Source organism: Pinus tabuliformis, chromosome J (genome assembly GCF_031772625.1).
Source record: "Pinus tabuliformis cultivar Carrire ecotype Pingquan chromosome J, CPIR1, whole genome shotgun sequence".
Classification (NCBI taxonomy): domain Eukaryota; kingdom Viridiplantae; phylum Streptophyta; class Pinopsida; order Pinales; family Pinaceae; genus Pinus; species Pinus tabuliformis.
Genome location: NC_142295.1, coordinates 1451473411 through 1451493949, shown reverse-complemented (window position 1 = coordinate 1451493949; position 20539 = coordinate 1451473411). Strand labels below are relative to the sequence as shown.

The 20539-nt window shown below is 37.9% G+C and overlaps 1 long non-coding RNA gene across 1 annotated transcript; it reads left to right on the top strand.

Annotated features, from left to right (window-relative positions):
• Nucleotides 1–2282: 2282 nt before the first annotated feature.
• On the top strand, nucleotides 2283–6687 carry LOC149232837 (uncharacterized). The gene is made up of 4 exons (XR_016247569.1): nucleotides 2283–2612; nucleotides 2761–2940; nucleotides 6276–6356; nucleotides 6454–6687. It is a non-coding gene; the product is annotated as an uncharacterized LOC149232837 (long non-coding RNA).
• Nucleotides 6688–20539: the final 13852 nt, after the last annotated feature.

Sequence of the window (20539 nt, the reverse complement as noted above, 5' to 3'; positions counted from 1 at the left end):
ATGGAATGGCTATGGAAAACTGAATATTCTTTCTGTGCTATTACCTTGAACCCTAAGTAGCTGCAATCTGCGTATGTTAGTTGGTATTTCAAAATATTCTTCACGGTCAGTTCGATGAACCATGCTAATTCCCGCACTTGAATTGTCCATTCGGAGCTGTTAGAATCAAGATTGACAATATGGCAAGGCTTTTAAAATAAAAAACATGAAAAACACAAGTTTGATAATACAACCCTATTTTGAAAGTCTATCGAAAGCTTCAAAATACATACAAGTGAATGGTCAAACACAATGTTATCTGACCGCCAAATCCGATGCAAAATTTCTCTTTTTGCGATATCTCTGCCCAGGTCTCGAAGGTGTTCGTGCATTCTTATATGGTTTTCACTGTCCATCTCTGTTATAGACATATTTGGGCACTGCAACCCCAATCACATATGTCCATAAACTATAGGCTTCTAAGCCCCTAGTGTTGGGGATTTGATTTCTTAGTTGTTCATAAATTTCATTGTATCATGAGATAGACCTTCTCTCCATCCTACATTCTTCCTCTTCTTGGTGTATCTCCCCGTGAATTTCCGAGTGGACAATGGAAACATAGATAGAACGAGAGTGCTTTATAATAGGTTGCATATTGCACTCTCGAGCAAGGGGAGGAATGAACCCCACTCAGTGACCCTTGCATCTGAAAGGATGGTGAACTCAAGGAATACTAAGATAGGACAAGGGATAAAGAAAGAGGGAACAAGGGTTAAAAGTGAATAAAGCAAGCAAAACCAACCTACCATGACTAATGGGACTAGGATACTCAAAGAAAACAATGAACCACCAAGGAGTTTCCTAAAGGGTCTTTAAGTTGACCACCTCGATGAAAACATAAGTAATGGAAACCATCAACCAACCTCAAGGAAAAATAGAGGAAGCAAGATTGAAAGGCTTGCATTTTAAATGAAGTGTAAAGGACCTAAACTTAAGGAGAACAATGCACCTAGAGGTGACCCAAATATAATAACTGTAAAAATAGACAAAACAACGAGGCAAGGACCAGAGCTAGAGCTCCATAGAAAACAAAATCAACAAAAATAAAGCTAGGGAGAAGAAGACACCGAAACCAATCCCCTGAAGAAATCTTTGTCATTGTGACCTGAGATATGTGGATTAAAGATGAATAACTCTTTGATGAAATGAAGTAGAGAATTGTGTCCAAAAATCCATGCTACTTATCTTAATCCTAGACTTCCTCCTAAGCCAATTTCTTAGCCTAAATTTGCAACACATCAAATAAATCACCTCAAACATTCCCTTAACGCAAACAAAAAGTTGGTTTGGCCTTAAGAGCTAGATACAAGGGGAGTAATCATTCCAAATTGCAGAATATTTCCTTTCTCCCATCTCCCAACAATTATTACTTGCCATGCCTCTCTCCACCTTCATTATCGTGATTGCAAATCCATCACTATTTGTACTAGCTTTAGAAACATCCAAGCACCAACCACATTGGATTCAATCATTAATATGTTTGGAAAAATTAACATCTAGATCGTTTTCCAAGTGTGTGGGTGGTTATGGCCATGATCGCCACTCACTATCACATCTTTAAACATTATCATGGCTATATGTCACCCCTATAGGAAAATCTTTTATAAAATTGTTTAATATTGATGAATTCATTATTTAAATTAATATATTTTCATTTGATCTATTTAAAATGTAGTAATAAGTAAAGAATATATATATAATCCTTTAATGATTAAATTTTATATGTATTTGTATTATTTTATTATATGATATTTGTATTTTAAGAAAAGAATGTATGTTTTGTTAATGTCATTTTCATATTGATATTGATGTAAAAATTTTCAATTTTAATGTATATATGTTATTACATTTCAATTTTGTTTTATTTTTATTATATATATTTTATTATATTAATAATGCTATTTTTGAGGTTGAATAAGATAAATGATCTTTATTATAAAATATAAAATATTCTTTTTATTATATTGATTTATATATATATTTAATTGTAAAATTAATTTTAAAAATAAATAAAACTATTTAAAAAAAAATGTTATAAAAACTTGAAATTAAATTATTAATAAAATATAACTTATATAATAAAAAAATAATAAAAAAGATTTATTATTTTATAAAATTAACTCGTTACACAATGAATAACTGTCCATTTAAAAAAATTCAAACATACCATCATCACCCTCCCTCCTTTGCCTAACGGTTCTTACGCCAGCCTGTCACCCTCCCTCCTTTGCCAGCAGTGGAGATATTTTTGGTGTTTGTTTGCGAGTAATCCATTGAACTTGTTTTTCTCTCTGGTCTTGTCTTGTGTTGTGTCGTGTTAGGCATGGCCATGTCTATTGTTTTGTTCTGAATTGTTTCGTATTGCTGTGTTGTGATTCTTTTCACTGTTCTAGTATTTCATTTTTTTTTCCTGTGCTATTTTTTCTTTGATTCTGAATTTTGTTGGCAAGTATGAAGGTTCTTTTGGTTTTTAGAGTGAGGGTTATTTTATATTTTGGTGGGTTTTGATATGTGAAAGGAGGATATGAAGCTATGATACGAAGTAGGATGAAATTAGCAGATTGAAAGAAGAGGTAATCTATGTTTCATTACTCATGCATGTATTCTGTAACAATTGTGTAGGATATTTTATTCCAGCGGCAGAGTTTTCGGGCCTGATCTATGTTTGAATTGTAATAATGTATGTATTCTGTAATAAATGTGTAAGGTATTTTAATCCAGGGGCAGAGTTCCAGTCCTGGAGGAGAATCAGAGCCAGAGTTTTCGGGCCAGAGGAGAAAGAGCCAGAGCTTTCGGGCCAGAGGAGAAAACACGGAGGCGGGGTTTTAGGGCAAAGGAAATATTTCTGTTAGCGAACCCAGCCCTGATCTTAACAGCAGAAACAGAATTTCGCTGTTGCAAGTAAGCTTTTAATTTCTGCAACTAGTTTTTAAAAGAAGGTGTAGTATTTGACCTCAAGTTTACATTCATAGAGTGATGAAAAAGATTAAAATTCATGGGTATACCAAATTTAAAATGAACCTGTGTTTATTTTTTGCTTAGTTTTTCTTAAGTATTTAGGAAATTATTATATTCTCCAGCCCTGGTTCTTCTGCTTTCTACCCAATTGCATTTGAACATAATTTCTCTATTGCTACCCTTTTGCATTTAAACATAATACATCAGGCGTTAGCAGGGGTGGGGTATCGGGGAGGGCAATCCGCTCCCAGCTGCAGGGGGAGTCCCTTGTCATGCTTTACAGACAATTCCATTAAACCCTTCGTTGTTCAGGTAGTGATTTGGCTTTACCTGATTGATTATGTGGAGTGGAGTGCTCCCCTTATTTAGGGTTTGTTTCTTATGCTCTGTACATAAGGAGTTTTTGGAACTGCATTTCTCTCTATGTATTTGTTTGCATGAACTACTCCTCCTACTGTTGGGCAAACCAGTGAAGCAATAGAATATACAACAAGCGCCATTCATGTTGCTTCTCTACTAGCTACCCTTGCTTCTTTCGTTCCTGGCACATTAGCTTATTTTGTGGCTGGTCCTGGATGGTGCCGACGGGGTTGATTCTATGTTGCGGAGCCCCTTGTCCTGCTTTAGCTAAAATATTGATCACTTAAGTGAATTTTAGCATAAATTTAAATCTATCAGCTAGGATCGAATAAATTAATTATATGAAGTAAAAGCTGATGAACCTGAATCAGCTAGGACCTAGGTACATATGGGCATAACCTTTTCACTAAGAAGACTGGTTTTCCTGGTGAAGACCTTGGCAACTATTTGGGGTTGAGATTATAGTGGGGCATTACCGATCCCCCTTATACCCTGTATTTCACTTCAATAATGGACAACTTTGTTCGCAGCTCTTGTTATTGGATAAGAAAATCCACTTTCTGAGGCTGTAGGTGTTGCACTGAAGGCCCTTGATATGCCATTAGGCATTAAAGCATAATTTAGAGGCCAATTGAAAGAGTTGGGTGCAATATGAGAGCCTGTGGCGACCTAAGGAAATATTTTAAACCCAGATTTGTGGCTGACCTTAACGGGTTTTGTGTCATCAGAAGGCCACAGAGCTGGCAAGTGTATTGGGTCAGGGTTTATCACCGAGATCCACAGTGCGTCGCATGGAGAAATTCTTTCGCTGAAGCAATGCATAGCATCCACAAACTTTTGTGTGATGTTATACATCAATTCATGTAAGCCGAAGAAGATTAGAGCACGTCTCAGTTTCCCTCATAGTTTTTTAATCTATATAACCATAAACAAATGATTGGTTGTGAGAATATCTGATGAGACCTGTTGTTGTACAACGGTCATTACCTTTGGCCGGTGAGAGGTTGCACTACAACACTATTCCTAGACTTTAGATGAGACATAGATACGAATAAGAAGTTGCATCACCAATATCGAATCTCAAGAAGTTGCATCACCAATATCGAACTTCCTTTGTCTAAGGGCATCCAAGAAATAAAAAAACTGGTTATGGGACATGATATTCTTCTCAATCTCTATCCCAGTCACAAACATGTGAATCCTACTCTTCATCACCAGTTTTTGGGATTGCATCTCTCTGTATGTTTTTGTTTGGATTAATTGCATCAACTACTTGCTCCACTGCAAGAAACTCATAATCTTCACCACTAGGTCTTGGAACTGCGTCTTTCTGTATGTATTTGTTTGGATTAATTGCATGAACTACTTACCCTACTGCAGGGTAAACCACTGAAGCAACAGAGTATACAACAAGCTCTGGTTCCAGTTTCTTATTCTTTCTGTTTTTTCAGCTTGTTGTGTTCAGCTCGTTGCCTTCAACACGATTCCTGCACTTTAGATGAAATGTCAATGGTGTAATTACAGGTTCCTAAACGAAGAGATTTTCGAATGAAATCTTAATATAGTATTTTTTAGCTTTTAGGGCTTCTTACTAGAGATTTGCTAGTGAAATCATAATATATTATCTTTGTTTTTTAAAGAGTAATTTATTTCATAATATAGTAGTTGTTTTAAAGAGTAATTAGCTAAATAAAGTGCATATAAAATCAATAGGTCTTTTCTTAAAATAAACTACATATAAAATCAATAGGTCTTACCCTCTACAGCTGATTCAGCTGGATTTTGATTTATTTACTCTCTGGACTGTACAAAAGTTGACCATCAGCTTTCTATTTCAGATTATTGCTTTTTCATGTTTTTTTCTGGGACAGATAGCCTCGGTTATAGGTATTTACACTTCCGTCCTTTTCCACAAGTTTCTTCATATAGCAGACAGACATTTCATATGTCAAGGTCAAGGCTGTAAAACTGTTTTGAAAGCTCATCTCTCTGGACATTTCGGTTTGATCCACCAGACACTGAAATTTTTGTTACTGTACTTTAAAAATAAAAAGAGAAATGGCTTAACCCATTTGAGTTCTAGCTGAGTGTTGTTAGCAAATAGTTATTATCTTTCTTTAGCGAAGCTGCTGCTAAGTAGTGTAGTGCTGCATAGTTGTTCAACAGACACTAGCTTCCTCTTGATCCGTAATCCAGAAAAGAAGCATCACCCTAACCCCTGTTTTCTTGATCAACTTTATCCAAAAACTAAGTCCTCCCAACGCCGTGTTTAGAAACTGGCTTTAATTCGTAATTCACCTTTTTGAACCTCGGCTGCGGCTTAACAGATCGACGAGAGATTTCTTTATGGCAGGTTCGGGGCAGGCACAGAAAGGTTAGACCACATCTTTGAAAAACTTCTCATCTTTACGGGGAAAAAGGCGCTTAATTCCTCATGGAATGCCATAACTAGTGTTTTTATTTACTGAGACTTGATGATTTCCATATCTTTCAATATCTGAATTGAATGCGGGTTCTCTCTCCTTAACTCACCTTAATACCCAAGCCAGTAGTCGTTTTTGTTACTGTACTTTAAAAATAAAAATACAAATGGAATGGACGATTTCTCTTTGGTAAAAAAATCAATAGGTTTTACCTAATGTAGCCAGACTGGTATTGTTGAGCAATTTACCACCTGTGTTGCTGTAAGTTTAGATTATCTGTATTTAAGTAATTAAGTCAAAAATCAAATAGAGATATGAATAGCTATTAGCATTTTTGGTTTAAATTGTTAAAATTTAAATTAATGTATATATGTTTTTATTTGTTTATTTTTTATTTACGGGATTTTGCAAATTTTAACCCTATAAAAATTTAGATAATAAGTTTATTAAAATTCCTTATTATTAATATTTTTTTCTTTTTTGGGTTTTATGCAGGGGAATAAAGGATGATCCGGACTCACTCATAATACAAAGAGATGGAATGTGATATTAAATTAGTAGTAGAAAGATGGATAGGTGATTTTTCAAATTTTAACAATATATAAATTTAGATAATATGTTTATTAAAATTTCTTATTATTAATATGATTTTCATTTTTTGTGTTCTATGCAGGAAAATAAAAGATGACTCGGGATCATAGCACAAGGAGATGGAATGTGATATTAAATTAGTAGTAGGTAGATGGATATGTAATGTCATGATATATAATTTTACTTATTTACTTGTAAATCATGTTGAAGAAAAACTCAAAACTGTACCTTAATAAAATTAGTATTTATTTTTGAGGGAGGGGGTTTTCCCTTCCCTAGTGTCCTCATCAAAACCATGGCCATGGCTATTGGTGAGGAATGTTTTGTGTGTGTGTTTTTAGAATTTTTTTTTTTTTTTTTTTTTCTTTCTATAATGCATGTAGTAATAATGGAAAATAATAATAATATTGTGTTTAAATATGTTGATAAAATTTGGTTGAAATTTCAATTATATTATTTTAATACTTAATTGTGAATTTAATATATTTTTTTAGCTTGTCTTGAAAATCATTTCTATAATTACTTGTATTTTAACAATATGGTTTTAAATTTATAATAATGTGTTAATTAATTGATATCTAAGATAATGTTATAATTCTTTTAAATAATACAATTATTTTATAGACGGTTTCAATCAATACAATTTACAATTTTCAAAAATTTAAATGGCCCCTAATATCCCAATACATTTCAAAAATACAATTCACTATGACAATAATCATAAATTCTTTACCACCCTTATCAAACACTCTACATTTTCAAAATTCATCACAAATATTCATTTCTAAATAAAATAAATATATTTAATTGAAAATAATATTTTAAAATTTACTCTTAAATAAATTAATTAAATATACATTTCAAAAGTTATTTTATTAGATGTTTTATGATGATAGAAGTTTAGATGTTTATTCTTGTGTTGCATATGTGTTTACTTCTTTGTTGTATTGTGTGTTTATTTGTTTGTTGTATTATGTGTTTTCTTGAAAATCAATTTTATAATTATTTGTGTTTTAATGTTAAGGTTTTAAATTTATAATGGATGTGTGTTAATTAAATGATATTTCAAAATAATTTTATAATTCTTTTAAATAATACAATCATTTTATAAACTCTTTTAATCAATACAATTTACAATTTTAACTCATAATGTCACAATATATTTCAAAAATACATGACACTACCATAATAATCATAAACTATTATAACCCTCATCAAACACTCTACATTTTAAAAACTCATCACATGCATTCTTTTATTTATATAACATAAATAAAATAAATATTCTTAATTGAAAATAATATTTTAAAAATTACTCTTACATTCCTTCTTTTTATATAACATAAATAAAATAAATATTTTTAATTGAAAATAATATTTTAAAAATTACTCTTACATAAATTTAATAAATATGTATTCAAAAAGTTAATTTATTACAAGATGTTTTATGATGATAGAAGTTTAAATATTTGTCTCTGTGTTGCATATGTGTTTACTTCTTCTTTGTTGCATTGTGTACTTATTTGTTTGTTGTTTTGTGTGCTTGTTTGTTTGTTGTGTTATGTGTTTGTTTGTTTGTTTTTATTATGTGTATAATTTTACACACATAATTTCATATGTAGGAATTATATTTCAAATGAGTTGAGTGTTGCATTTTAATTTATGTTGATGTTCAATTTAATAAAATATATACATCTTTTTTGCAAGTACCACTAATTGATATGTAAAAATTATATTTCAAATGAGTGAAATGTTGTGTTTTAAATGTGTATATTTCTTGTATAATGTGTTTGTTAAGTGTATTTTATTTTTACATGTGTTTGTGCAATAATTTTATACACAATGTTATATGAGAATGTTAACTTTCAGATAAGTTTATTTTTATATTTTAATTTATACTTTGATTCAATTTTACAAATTTTAATTGGTATACATTGAGAAAATATAAATAGCCATAACAATATGATGATACATTTGAAAAATATAATCATTATGACATCATGGCTATGAATGATAAACATAGGGAACATTTACACTTACAATGATGTTCCATGTTCCATTTAATAGTATTTGTATTTTGATTTTGTATTATATGTTTGTTATTAATTGTATTATTATCTGTTTGTATATTTCTAATAATTTTATGTATACATAAAATCATATGCAAAAAGCTACGTGTTGTATTTTGATTTATATTGATATTTAATTTAATAAAATTATATGTCAGATTATTAATTAATATACATTTCAAAAATATAAATGACTATGAAATTAAATAGTATTTTAATTTTAATTTTGATTTAATTTAATAAATTTGATTTTTTTACGAGCACTATTAATAAATATATGTTTTAAATTGATTTGAATATTCTATTTAATTGACATTAATGTTCAATTTAATAATATAGTTCTTTTCCTAAATATTATCAATGAATATACGTTCCAATATCTTATGATATAATTCTAAATATTTGTATTTTTTTGTATTATAAATTTGTTAATTGCATTTTTATGTTTGTGTTTGCACAGTAATTTTGTGCTTACATAATATCATATGCAAGAAATTGATTGTTGTATTTTTATTTGTATTAATATTTAATTCAATATGTTTTTTCAAGAACTATGAAGTAATACACATTTGAAAATACACAACTACGAAGTGAATTTTAATTTATATTTTGATTTAATTCAATAAATTCTAATTTTTTGTTAATTAATATACATTTAAAATGATGAATGATGTATTAAATTGATATTGATGTTGCATTCAATAATATAGATTTTTACCCAAGTATTATAAATCAATATATATATTAATATAGCATGATATAATTTTGAATATTTGTATTTTATTTTGTATTACATGTCTTTTATTATCTCATAATGGAGGCTTCTCTCATTCATGATTAAAGAAACTCTTCGTGATAAATCACATCAATGTCTTAAGATTTACGTAAAGATAATGAGATGCATCGGACACATGACTATAAAGTTAAACCTTAAATGTTGAGCTTTCATTTATATTTTGGTTTAATACAATAAATTTGAATTATTTTTATTAATTAATATACATTTATAATGATTAATGGTGTATTTAATTGATATTGATTTTGAATTTAATAATATAAGTTTTTTTCCCACATATTATCAATCATTATACATTTTAATATTTTGTAATCTAAATCTAAATATTTTTATTTTTATTTTGTATAATATGTTTTTATTTTGTATATATTTTTTGTATTTGTATATATGTAATAATTTTATGCATACATAATATTATATGCAATAAGTTGAAAATTGTATTTTAATTTATGTTGATCTTTAATTTAACAAAATTATTATTATTTAATTTATTAGGTAATATACATTTCAAAAACATAGAAAACCTTGAAGTTAAATCTTGTAATTCATTTATATTGATCAATTTAACATAATGAATTTTTTTGTGGATCAACATTTCAATATTTTATGATATAATTCTATTATGTGTTTATAATTTTATACATTAAAAATATTATATATAAAAGGTTCAATATTATATTTTAATTTTAAGAGCTTAGATTGCCTATTGGTTTGATCTTTTCACATGATAAAGAGGCCAATAACCTGCCAAATGGCTCACTTAATGGAGCATTTATTTTGAGGGGAGTTAGAGGGGAGGCACAACGGTTGTGGGGGTGGGGTGGGGGGTAAAGTTTATTTTGTCCCAATTCTAACATTGAGAGAGGAGGGAGTCAAGAATGCCTTAGATCCCTATCTAGATCTATCAATGAAGCACTTAGATTGGGGTCACGATTAGCCAAATGGTTAGCCAATTTATTTCCCTCCTCACGAACATGAGAGAGGAGGGTGCCAGGAATTTGAATTAGGAGCTCTAATATGTTTGTTATTCGAGCTCCCAATCTCAAGTTATTGGTTGCTTGGGATGGGTTAGAACCGTATTGGATTCTTTGAAATATGTTTGTTAATTTTTTCAAATTTACCTCCATGATGAAATTGGAGTAACACATTCCTATGGCCATGAAGAGGCCTTATTCAAGTGCTTAAATTTCTGAAACAATGTTGGTAGTGTGAATGATTTCTCCCACATATATGTGAGTGATTTAAATGTGCGCATTGTCTAAGAAATCTCTATAGCTAGTTAGACCTAGATTCCCTTTAGAGTCATCATCAAACTTTTGTTTGATGAAGTCAATGTGAGGGGGTGACCAGTAGTGTTGTGGAGGTAAATCCTCTCTGCGGACAGAGATGATCCCTACTAGCCTAGACCGGGTCTAGCAACAATCACACAATGCTATCACGTAAGTTCCTAATTGCAAATACAAAGTGGATGGTGAGAACCTACTTGAATTCCAATGCTAGTGTTCGTTGAAGAGATGTCGTCTTCGTTCCTTTGCCTTGGCTAGTCACGATCCACACGATCTCCGTGATAGGATACCTGCACACACAAAGAACAACACGAAAACAAGCGTAAAATCTAGTAGATGCAATTATATATCGGTCAGAAAATATATAACTCAACATCAAACATAAAGCAATGAGAGTGGAACCATAATGATAATCATATATTATTAATGAATGACAAAGAAGAATACAACCATTGTTCTGACGTCAAATCCTCCTTTGGCTGGGTAGTCAGCTACACAAGTCTTGCAAAGCTTGTTGGGATGAGGGACAAGCCTCTCTCTCTTTGGGTGACAAGATTCTCCTTACTTAGATTTGGCCTTATTGGTGCAAAGAAGGCTCTTGCAGCTTCAAACTCTTGAACTCCTGGAATTATGAGTATTATGACTGTAACTAGCTTGCTCAAGGCATAGAGGCAAGCTTTTATAGATAGAGAGGGAAAGAGATAGGATCAACCACTTTATTCGTGGGATTGGCTTTATCACTTGGAAACTTCTATGAAAGGTGGCAAACCACTTTCCCTTCTATGGAGATTCGAAGCCAAACCATCCTAGCTCAACATAGATTCAGTTGGTGAATGGGTTGAAGAGAACCTTCGGGAGTTTGGTCATTGAAAACTTTACTCAATTCGGTTGGCGCGAGTGCGACTCTGGGACAGAGCGCCAATGGCGCGCCCTTTATAGAGTATTTCCCTCATTGGCGCAGGCAGTGAACTGTGAACCCGCACCAATGTAAAAAGAGCTGTTTTCATGAGGGTTTTGCAGGAGATGTCTTCAGGGCAAATGAAGCTCATACTAAGAGGAATATGATGCAAGTGGTTTTAGGTCATGTCACTTCTCACAGGTCCCAAAATGAGTCCTCCAGTATGCAGGTGAGGGATAACAGGGACGGTGACAAACGGTGACAAATTGCTGTGTAACAGATGCCCCCTAAAGCATGAGGCCCGAGAGAGAGAGGGGTGAAATGCTTTACAAGAACATGCATGACTGAAAACACGGTCGCCGGAGAACCTGCGTAAAGAAGTACAACTGATATCTCAAGTACATGATATATGCGTGGTATGGGCGCAGCCATCTGTAACATAGTACATAATAATCTAGATCCAAGGTATGGATGCAGCCATCCGGAGAGGATCAATGAATAGACTCAGGCATGGTTGCAGCCATCCAGTAAATGAGTCATGTAATCGTAATAATCCACAAATCGTAGCCTGGATCTCAATAGACAAAATCCAGGGTCTTGCGCTCCATCTCGACCCGTTCAAAGTACAAGTTCAAGCATGCGAATGTATGAGTTGAAGTCGAACATGCATGAACATCGTCTGATTACCAGTCAATAATGAAAACTGTTAACAGATGCGAGAGATACCACCAATAATGACAATGGCCCTCAAGGTACTATAGGTACAATCTACGACATGTGAATGAATGAGCTGGCATCGAACACCCGCAGAATCATTCGATCGGAGGCCAATGATGAAAACCTCTCATCGAACATGAAGAACCTGCCATTGAGGCATGCAGGCTCCAAGGCACCGGAAGGGAGTCTCTAGATCAGCTTCCCAGATAATGAGCTGAAGTCGACAGGAAGTGATCTTGATCAAAGGTGGGCCATAGTGTTTCCCACATCATTGACACGAGACAGAGGAAAGATGTTGTGGTGATGCAAAATGATGCGAGGTATCAGAGGAGGTTGTAGCTCTGCAGAGGTCAACTTCTCTTGAACATATCGGCGGCACGACAGTGGATTTGGCAGTATTTGACATCAAATGAGCAAGGGTCATGATGACAAGGCAATGAGCAGATGAGAGGCCAAATAGGATAACCCAAACCCATGGAGGCTAGTGTAAAACAAGATTAGATGTCCCCACCCCGACATGAATGCAGACAAGTGCCATGTTCAAGAGCGACATACTACCGACACGATGACAATTATGGATCCATTTTCCCCACCATTTCTGGCGAGTACCCTAGTTATTTTTAACAAGCTTGATGGGGATAGCATGTGCTTGTGAGCGTCATTACGACAGAATCCGATGTCATTAAGTTTTAACGAGCCTGACAAAGGAAAAACTCAGCGTCTTTTCCTATTTAGAGAGTCTGAAAAGACAACAAAAAGAAAACTCCAGGGGGGTCCTTTTTCGTAAAGTTGTGTCTCTCAAGCCCGAAAAAGAATAAAACAATGCTCGAAAGAACCGCCCGACCATTATGATCGAGGAGTACTTTTCAATTATAGTGACATTGATCCGAAAAAGTAGAAAAGCGATCAACACCACGTCGCTTCGAAGCCATTTACGAACCGGAAACGACAAGGGTCCGACGATCTTTTCGTTTTTACATGGTCGGGAAAAAGGGTTTAAAGACAACCGCCTCTTATTTCCATTTAACGAGTCAAGAGGGAACTCGGCAATCTTTTCACTTTTAATGAGTTAGAAAAGAGCTGAAAGATAACTCCATCATGACTTTTTCGTGTATTTACCTAGTCCGAAAAAGCGTAAAACATAACTCACTTCACCATCGAAGTTGCAAAAAGGACCTGTCATAGCACCAAAAACAAGCGTAAGCTTTTTTTACCAAAAGCACATTAGAATATTTAAAAATCAATTTTTTAAACCTTATTACAAGCCAAAAAGCCTATAAATGTGGTGAAAATGTAAAAACAAAATTACTTTTACCTTTTTACCTTGTGCATAGTGGTAGTGGTCCATTTGGAGTGCAAACTTCGAGCAGCGATTACCAGCAATCCGGGCAACCATTTGAGATTCCGCCAGCTCCAGGTAAGAGGCGCTCTCTTAAGCTTCATTTTCATTCCTGATTTTATGCATTTTGTTCCTGATTTGTGCCTCTACAAGGGGGATTTCAAAATTTAGGGTTGCGCCCCATTGGCGCGGGTATCCGGCATGGGTTCGCGCCAATGGGGTGATTTACCCAAAGGTGCTACGCCATTGGCGCGACTGTTTTAGAAGCAGTCGCGCCAACCGCGCGACCTACGTTTTTACTTAGATTTTCCCATTGATTTTGAAATTTGTCCGGTGTATATGTTTACCAAGGCTTTATTAATGATGTATTCATCCTTGTGGGTGCAGGAAACACGCAAAAATGTCGGTGGAATGGAAAGAACGAGAGCACGATGCCATAGATGCCTTAGCCATCGCAGATGAGGGATGTATGAATGCGCTGAGAGACTGTGGTCTCAAGAAATTCTTTCTCACCTCCTACCTACAAGCTCGACCAGAGCTATTACAGTTCATAGTGGATGCTTGGGACATTGATGACCAAGTATTTCGACTACGGGATCAGACCTTAGAGCTGGATGTATCTGATGTGTACTTCATTACTGGGTTGTCACGGAGAGGGGCAATCCCCATTCTGACTGGAAGCAGGCCTTCCGCAGAGAAAATAGGTGAAGTAAAGGCTCGTGTGTGCCCAGAGGCACAATTTGGGAAGAACAGTGCCAAGGTGGATATCGCCACCATCCATGATTTGGTTCTTAAGGTGATATTGTTCACCATCACACGTGCAGCTGGGGTACAGGCGCCCCATGAGGCCAGCAAGAACCATCTGTTACTGGCGACAGAGTGTCTTAGCCCCACCATTTTTTACTGGGCTACAGCAGTGACTACAAATATAAAGAGGCAGCTTACAAAGTGTAAGCGCGGGGGGGTGAAACAGTTCGGATATGGTTCGATTGTGGTATCGTTCTTCCTGGAACGATTACCTTTATTCCAGTACCAGGGAGCTGTGGTAGCAGACCCATTACCACGAGAGCCTAGAATGGCTCACTGGGAAGCATTGATGCCTAGAGGAGGAGGGGGCTAGCAGATGTCTTCGCAGCCCGAGTTCTTCATATGGATTTGCCGCCAGTTGATCGTGGTGGAAGACTGGCCATATGCGGGAACCAACTTCATGGGGGACCCAGACCTCCCACTGCCCGAGGGGGAGGAATGGGAAGAGGAGCTAGGTATGATCTTCTCTTTTTGATGTTTTTTATGTATTTTTTATGTTTTTGTCAATGCATGTTCTGATGACAGTGATATATATATGCAGATGTGGGACCAGAGCGTCCAGCCGGTTTGTCTCCTATAGCGAGGAGGGGCCAACCTGCAGCTGACCCTCAGGCAGGAGGTGCCGTGGGGGAAGAGCTAGTGCAGAATCTCGAGGGACTTACCCAAGGGATTCCAGGCTATGCCAGATTGGCGGATGTGCCGTTCGCATATCAGAGGCACACGGTGGGGGTGCCGTCCCGCATCCATCGTCTGCTGAGACGCTTGGTGCGCGCGGTGACGTGCTACCATGAGCACCACCATGAGTAGACTCCTAGGTTTCTTTCATGCATATTTTTTGAGGGACATGTTGTCCGAGGATGTATCAGAACACGTATTATTTTTTGGGTTTTGTAACGCACACAGTGCAAACATTATGACACACATATATATATATACATATGCCTATGGTTTATTATTGTGCTTTTATGTGCTTGCTTGTATGATGTTTTGATTATAAATTACGCAAATGTCTATCTAATACATGGTTGGCCAATGCATCAGATAATGTGTTTAATCGTCGAGGAATATGTTGATATGTGATAAAATCAAAATTTCTTTCTAACAATTTAACACGTAAGTACAGCCTTAAAATGTGACGGTCTCTGACGGAATATCGCCCATTGAGCTGGTGGACGACAAGCTGAGAGTCTAGGTTAACAAGCAATGTACGAATACCGAGATTAATTGCTTCGGCTAATAATTCAATAACAGCGCTATATTCAGCGACATTGTTTGTAGTACAACCTAAACAGACACCTTGAAGGTCTATCAACTCACCGTGAGGATCGTAGATCACCCACGCTGCAGAGGACAAATTACGAGTACTGCGACAGGCACCATCAGCGAAACCAATGTAAGGTGCACCCGACATTTGCACAAGAAGCAAAAGGCACAATAAGGGGCAATCACGCTTTCACACCAAATCGAAAACATGAAAACTCACACACACACACACACGCATATCCAAATCGAAGCGCATGAATTATGCATAGTACTTTTTCAAGTACAGCGCATTATGGGGCTTATCAATAGGATTACCTTCGTAGTCAATTAGTTCGTAGGCCCCTTTTTGCAACACTCTCTTTACAATGTAAGGGCCTAGCCACATGGGCTCGAGTTTGCCTGCCCCCAGCTTATCATTGGCTTGGTCGTATAGCAGGACAAGGTCTCCCTCAACAAAGGAACGAGGACGAATGGTATGGTCAAAATGAGTTTTGACTCTCTTCTTTTGAGCTTCAATAGCTAGAGAGGCTAAACGACGGGTCTCGTCTAACCGTTCTAGATAAAGGAGCTGTTCCTCCACCGGAGTGGTGTTGGGAAGCAACTCGACGACTATTTTCAACGAAGGAATTTCACATTCTATGGGAAAGGTAGCCTCCAGTCCATAAACTAGCTGAAATGGAGTGAACTCGATGGCATCCTTCACAGAGGTTCGGTAGGCCCACAAGGCAGGAAAAAACATCAGATTCCAATTAGACTTATGCATGTCGACAATGCGTTGAAGCATTGTTACCAAAATCTTGTTAACAGCTTCAACCTGACCGTTAGATTGAGGATAGTACGGGGTTGAACTATCGTGCCTTAAGCCTAGTTGGGTTGTCAACTCGGTCATCATGTGATTACGGAAATGCTTCCCGTGATCCGTGATGATGGCTTGTGGAACTCCGAACCGCGTAATAACATGATTGAACAAAAACTGTGATGTTGTATGACCATCTTCATTTAATGTGGGCATCGCCTCAACCCATTTTGTGAAGTAATCGACGGCAACGATAATAAACCCATGCCCCCCGGCCGAGCGAGGCTTACAGGTTGTATAATCAATGCCCCATTTTGCAAAAGGGCCTACGGTCACAACAGGGTGCAGTAGGGCCGGTGGCGCTCACATCTTCCGCTGGTATATCTAGCATGCATGACACGAGCGAACAGAAAAAATGCAATCTTTAAAAATGGAGGGCCAGAAATAACCAGCACGAAGGATTTTTTGAGCTATAGCATATCCGGACATATGACCACCACAGGCGCCAGAGTGGCAGCCATTCAAGACTTTCTCAGCTTCCTCGAGGGTGAGGCATCAGCGGAGAACGGAGTCAACGCCGAGGCGATACAGGGTGTCTCCTACGATCCGATAGGGTTGAGATTGATGGCGGATCCGCCGCCGAGCATCCTTGGATAGAGCAGGGCAGAATGAGGAGGTTTGTAAATACACAATAATATCCCCGTACCAAGGATCGAGGGTGCTGATTAGAAAAAGGGTTTCGTCTGGAATATGATCTTCGGAAAGAGAAGGTGCAGAAGGGGATGGCAAAGAACAGAGCAATTCAGCGAAGACCAAAGACTTCTCAGACTTGGCAGCAGTGAATTCCAAGTCAAACTCTTGGAGGATTACGATCCATTTAGAGTATTTGCCCCCTAACAACTGACGCGACAATATGTACGTCATTGGGTTGCAGTCCGAAATCACGGTCGTAGAGCGCAATAGGATATAGTGCCAGAAACGTTGGACGGTGCACACAGCGGCCAATGCCAACTTCTCAACGTAAGCGTAGCGAGTTTCCATATCCAACAGGTTGCGGCTGAGGTAATAAATAATGTGTTCATTGCCATCATCGTCATCTTGCACTAGAACCATGCCGATAGTGGTATCGGCAGCGGCCAGATATAGGGTGTAATCACGGTGGTAGTTCGGAGGTCGCAATAATGGAGCAGAGACAAGGAGACCCTTGAGTCGCTCGAAAGACTCCTAAGCAATAGCATCCCAATGGAAGGGTGTATCTCGCTTCAACAACCGTGTAAAACCCTTAGCGACCTTGGCATAATTCGGGATGAACCGTCTCAGAAAATTTGCTTTGCCCTGCAAGCTCTGCAACTGCTGCAAAGAAGCAGGGGGAGGAAGATTCAGGATGGCCTCGACTTTGAGAGGATCCAGACGGATGCCTTCTCGGGAGACGATAAACCCGAGTAGTCGGCCTGATTCCACGCAGAAGACACATTTATGAGGGTTGAGCCTAATACGATAGGGTTGACAGCGGAAAAAAGTTTCGCGAAGATGGGAGGGATGGTCTTGACGCTTGGCTGAATGAGCCGGAAGGTCATCCAAATATGGTTGCACAATGTGTCGAATATCATGAAAGGCATAGGACATCGCGCGTTGGAAAGTAGCGCCGACATTTTTTAAACCGAAAGGGAGCTTCTTATAGGAAAAAGTGCCCCAAGGACAGATAAAAGCGATCTTATGTTGATCAGCAGGCGCGATGTTGATCTGGTTGTATCCAGAAAAACCGTCCATGAACGAGTAAATTTCGCTTCCTGCACACTCATCAATAAGCTGATCGATGAAGGGTGTAGGGAAGTTATCCTTAGGACAAGCGCGATTGATATCATGGTAATCAACATAGACTCGAATAGTACCCTTCTTTTTGTTCACAGGAACTATATTAGAGACCCAATCCGTTAGTGGAATGGGGTAAATGAAACCAGCCTTGAGAAGCTTTTCGACTTCTGCTTTGATGGCTGCGGCCTTTCGGGGGTACACAGGGCGTAGGCACTGACGGACAGGCTTAGCACCTGGATACATAGGTATTTCGTGCACCACAATACTAGGGTCGATGCCGGGCATTTCTTCATAGGACCAAGTGAAGACATCACGAAATTCGCGAAATAGAGCGGTGTAAAGTTGAACTTCCTCTGGAGTGCAAGTGACTCCTATGTAAATGTACTCAACAATCCCTGGTTTCACAGAGATGTCGATGGGTTGGGTTTGCGTGATGTTTCCCATATTGCCCTCAGAAGACACTTGGTAAAGCTGAATATGTGTTTGAAGGGGCGAGGATGGGATACACGAAGCAAACCGCTCGAGACATGCGATCATTTCTTGATGGGGAGGGAGAAACGAAGAGTGGTGGTGATGATCTAACCAAGGGAGCTCTTCAAGAGACATGGTCTCTAAGATGGCTTCATCGGAAGGAAATATTTCCTTTAATGGATCCGAAGTAGCATCATCGCCTAGCCAAGGGAAATGAACATATGAATCGGGAACACTGCCCGGAAGAGCAGGTTCAGCAGGGGGAGCCGATGCAGCGACGATTTCGACGTAGTTGAGCTCGGCAGGACTCAACGACATCATATCGCCCCAGGATTCTTCTTGATTAGTAGGAGGAAGGACCCACGGATCAGAACGCACAAAGATCATGTTAATAGGGCGAGATTAGGAGGTGGAAGGGGAAAGACACCCATTAGAGCGGGATCTTTAAAAATTCCAGCTCCCACACTCTCGAATGACTTAGAGGTATGCTCCACAAATGGCACATTACCTTCAGAATAAGAGGCGAAGAAGGAGAGCTGGTCCACCGTGACAATCTTCCCCTGATGAGGGAAACGAATGACACAGAAAAGGGAGGAAGCCACAGCTTGCATGGCATATGTCCAGCTACGTCCGAGGAGGAGATTATAGGTGAGATTAGCGTCAACGACTTCTACCTCCACTTCTACCGTCTTTCCTTCTAGGGAGATGGGCAAGCGTTGGAGGATACCATAAGGACGAGACTCTCTTCCATCAAAGGACTCTAACGTCGTAGGAGACAGACTCAACGTAGGAGAACCAATAGCCTTCCAGCAAGCAACAGACATGATGCAAGTTGAGGCACCTTCATCAATGACTGTACGATGAATTGTTTTGCCATTGATGATGACCTGTATAAGGAAAGCGGCTTGGTGGGGAACTCTCGGTGTAAAGCCCTCGAGATCGAAAGAAATCAAATCTGAATCAGCCGGGTCTATGCCACGATAGCCGATAGCAAGGACTTCCTCTGGGAGGGGCAACTCTGGAGGACTTCTAAAGCGGACATAGCAGACGGAGCCTAAGCTAAGTCCTCAACAATGCTACAGTGCTGGGCAGCATGAGCATTAGGGTTGTAAGACGACTTCCGAAGTACACCTTTCGGAGGGGGTCGGGGGATCGTCTCAGTGCTGGGCCTTTCGATGTGGAGAGGGCCAGAACTGGACGGAGGAGCGTTGGAGGGGACCTCCAGCTCTTTCCCGGCAGGAGAGGGATATTCTTTTGCTCGAGTAGTAACATGGATGGGAATTGTCCCAGCCATAAATACTTGAGAGCCAAATGAGGAAGAAGGTTGAGATGGGTCTGCCACCATTTGAGTTTGCTGAGAAGGGAAAGGTTCCTTAAGCACAGCAGGAGTCCCAGGAGCACCTTTCAATAACCGATTAACTTCGGACCGCCTTGGGCAGTCTTTAGTGTAGTGATCCTCATCACAGATAAGACAAGGATACTTAGGTTCTCGTTTGGCTCCTTCTTCGGTTGGATTTTTAGGGGAGTCCTATTTGGGTGGTTCAGTCTTATTCTTAGCTTTCCCTTTCTTCTTCCCTTTCGAGGATTTATCCGCCACGGTGGACTGGACAACATTAACCTCGGAGGTACTTCCAGAATTAGATTGGCCCTGAGAAGTATTTCCATTAGAAGCGTTCTGTTTTTGCTTCCCAGGGTTCGCGGGTGATTTCTTTGATGACGAGTTTACAGAGCCAATAACTCCATCAACAGATGGTTTTGGCGGAGCTTTGGATTGTCCAGGTCTCGGGGCGTCCGGCAAATAATCATATAAAGTACCTGACTGAGAGTATACTAAGTCAAGGTACTGAGCACGTGCGATAGCTTGCTCTTCAGTTACACAAGCTCCCATGGCAATGTCTTGCGTGATCGCAG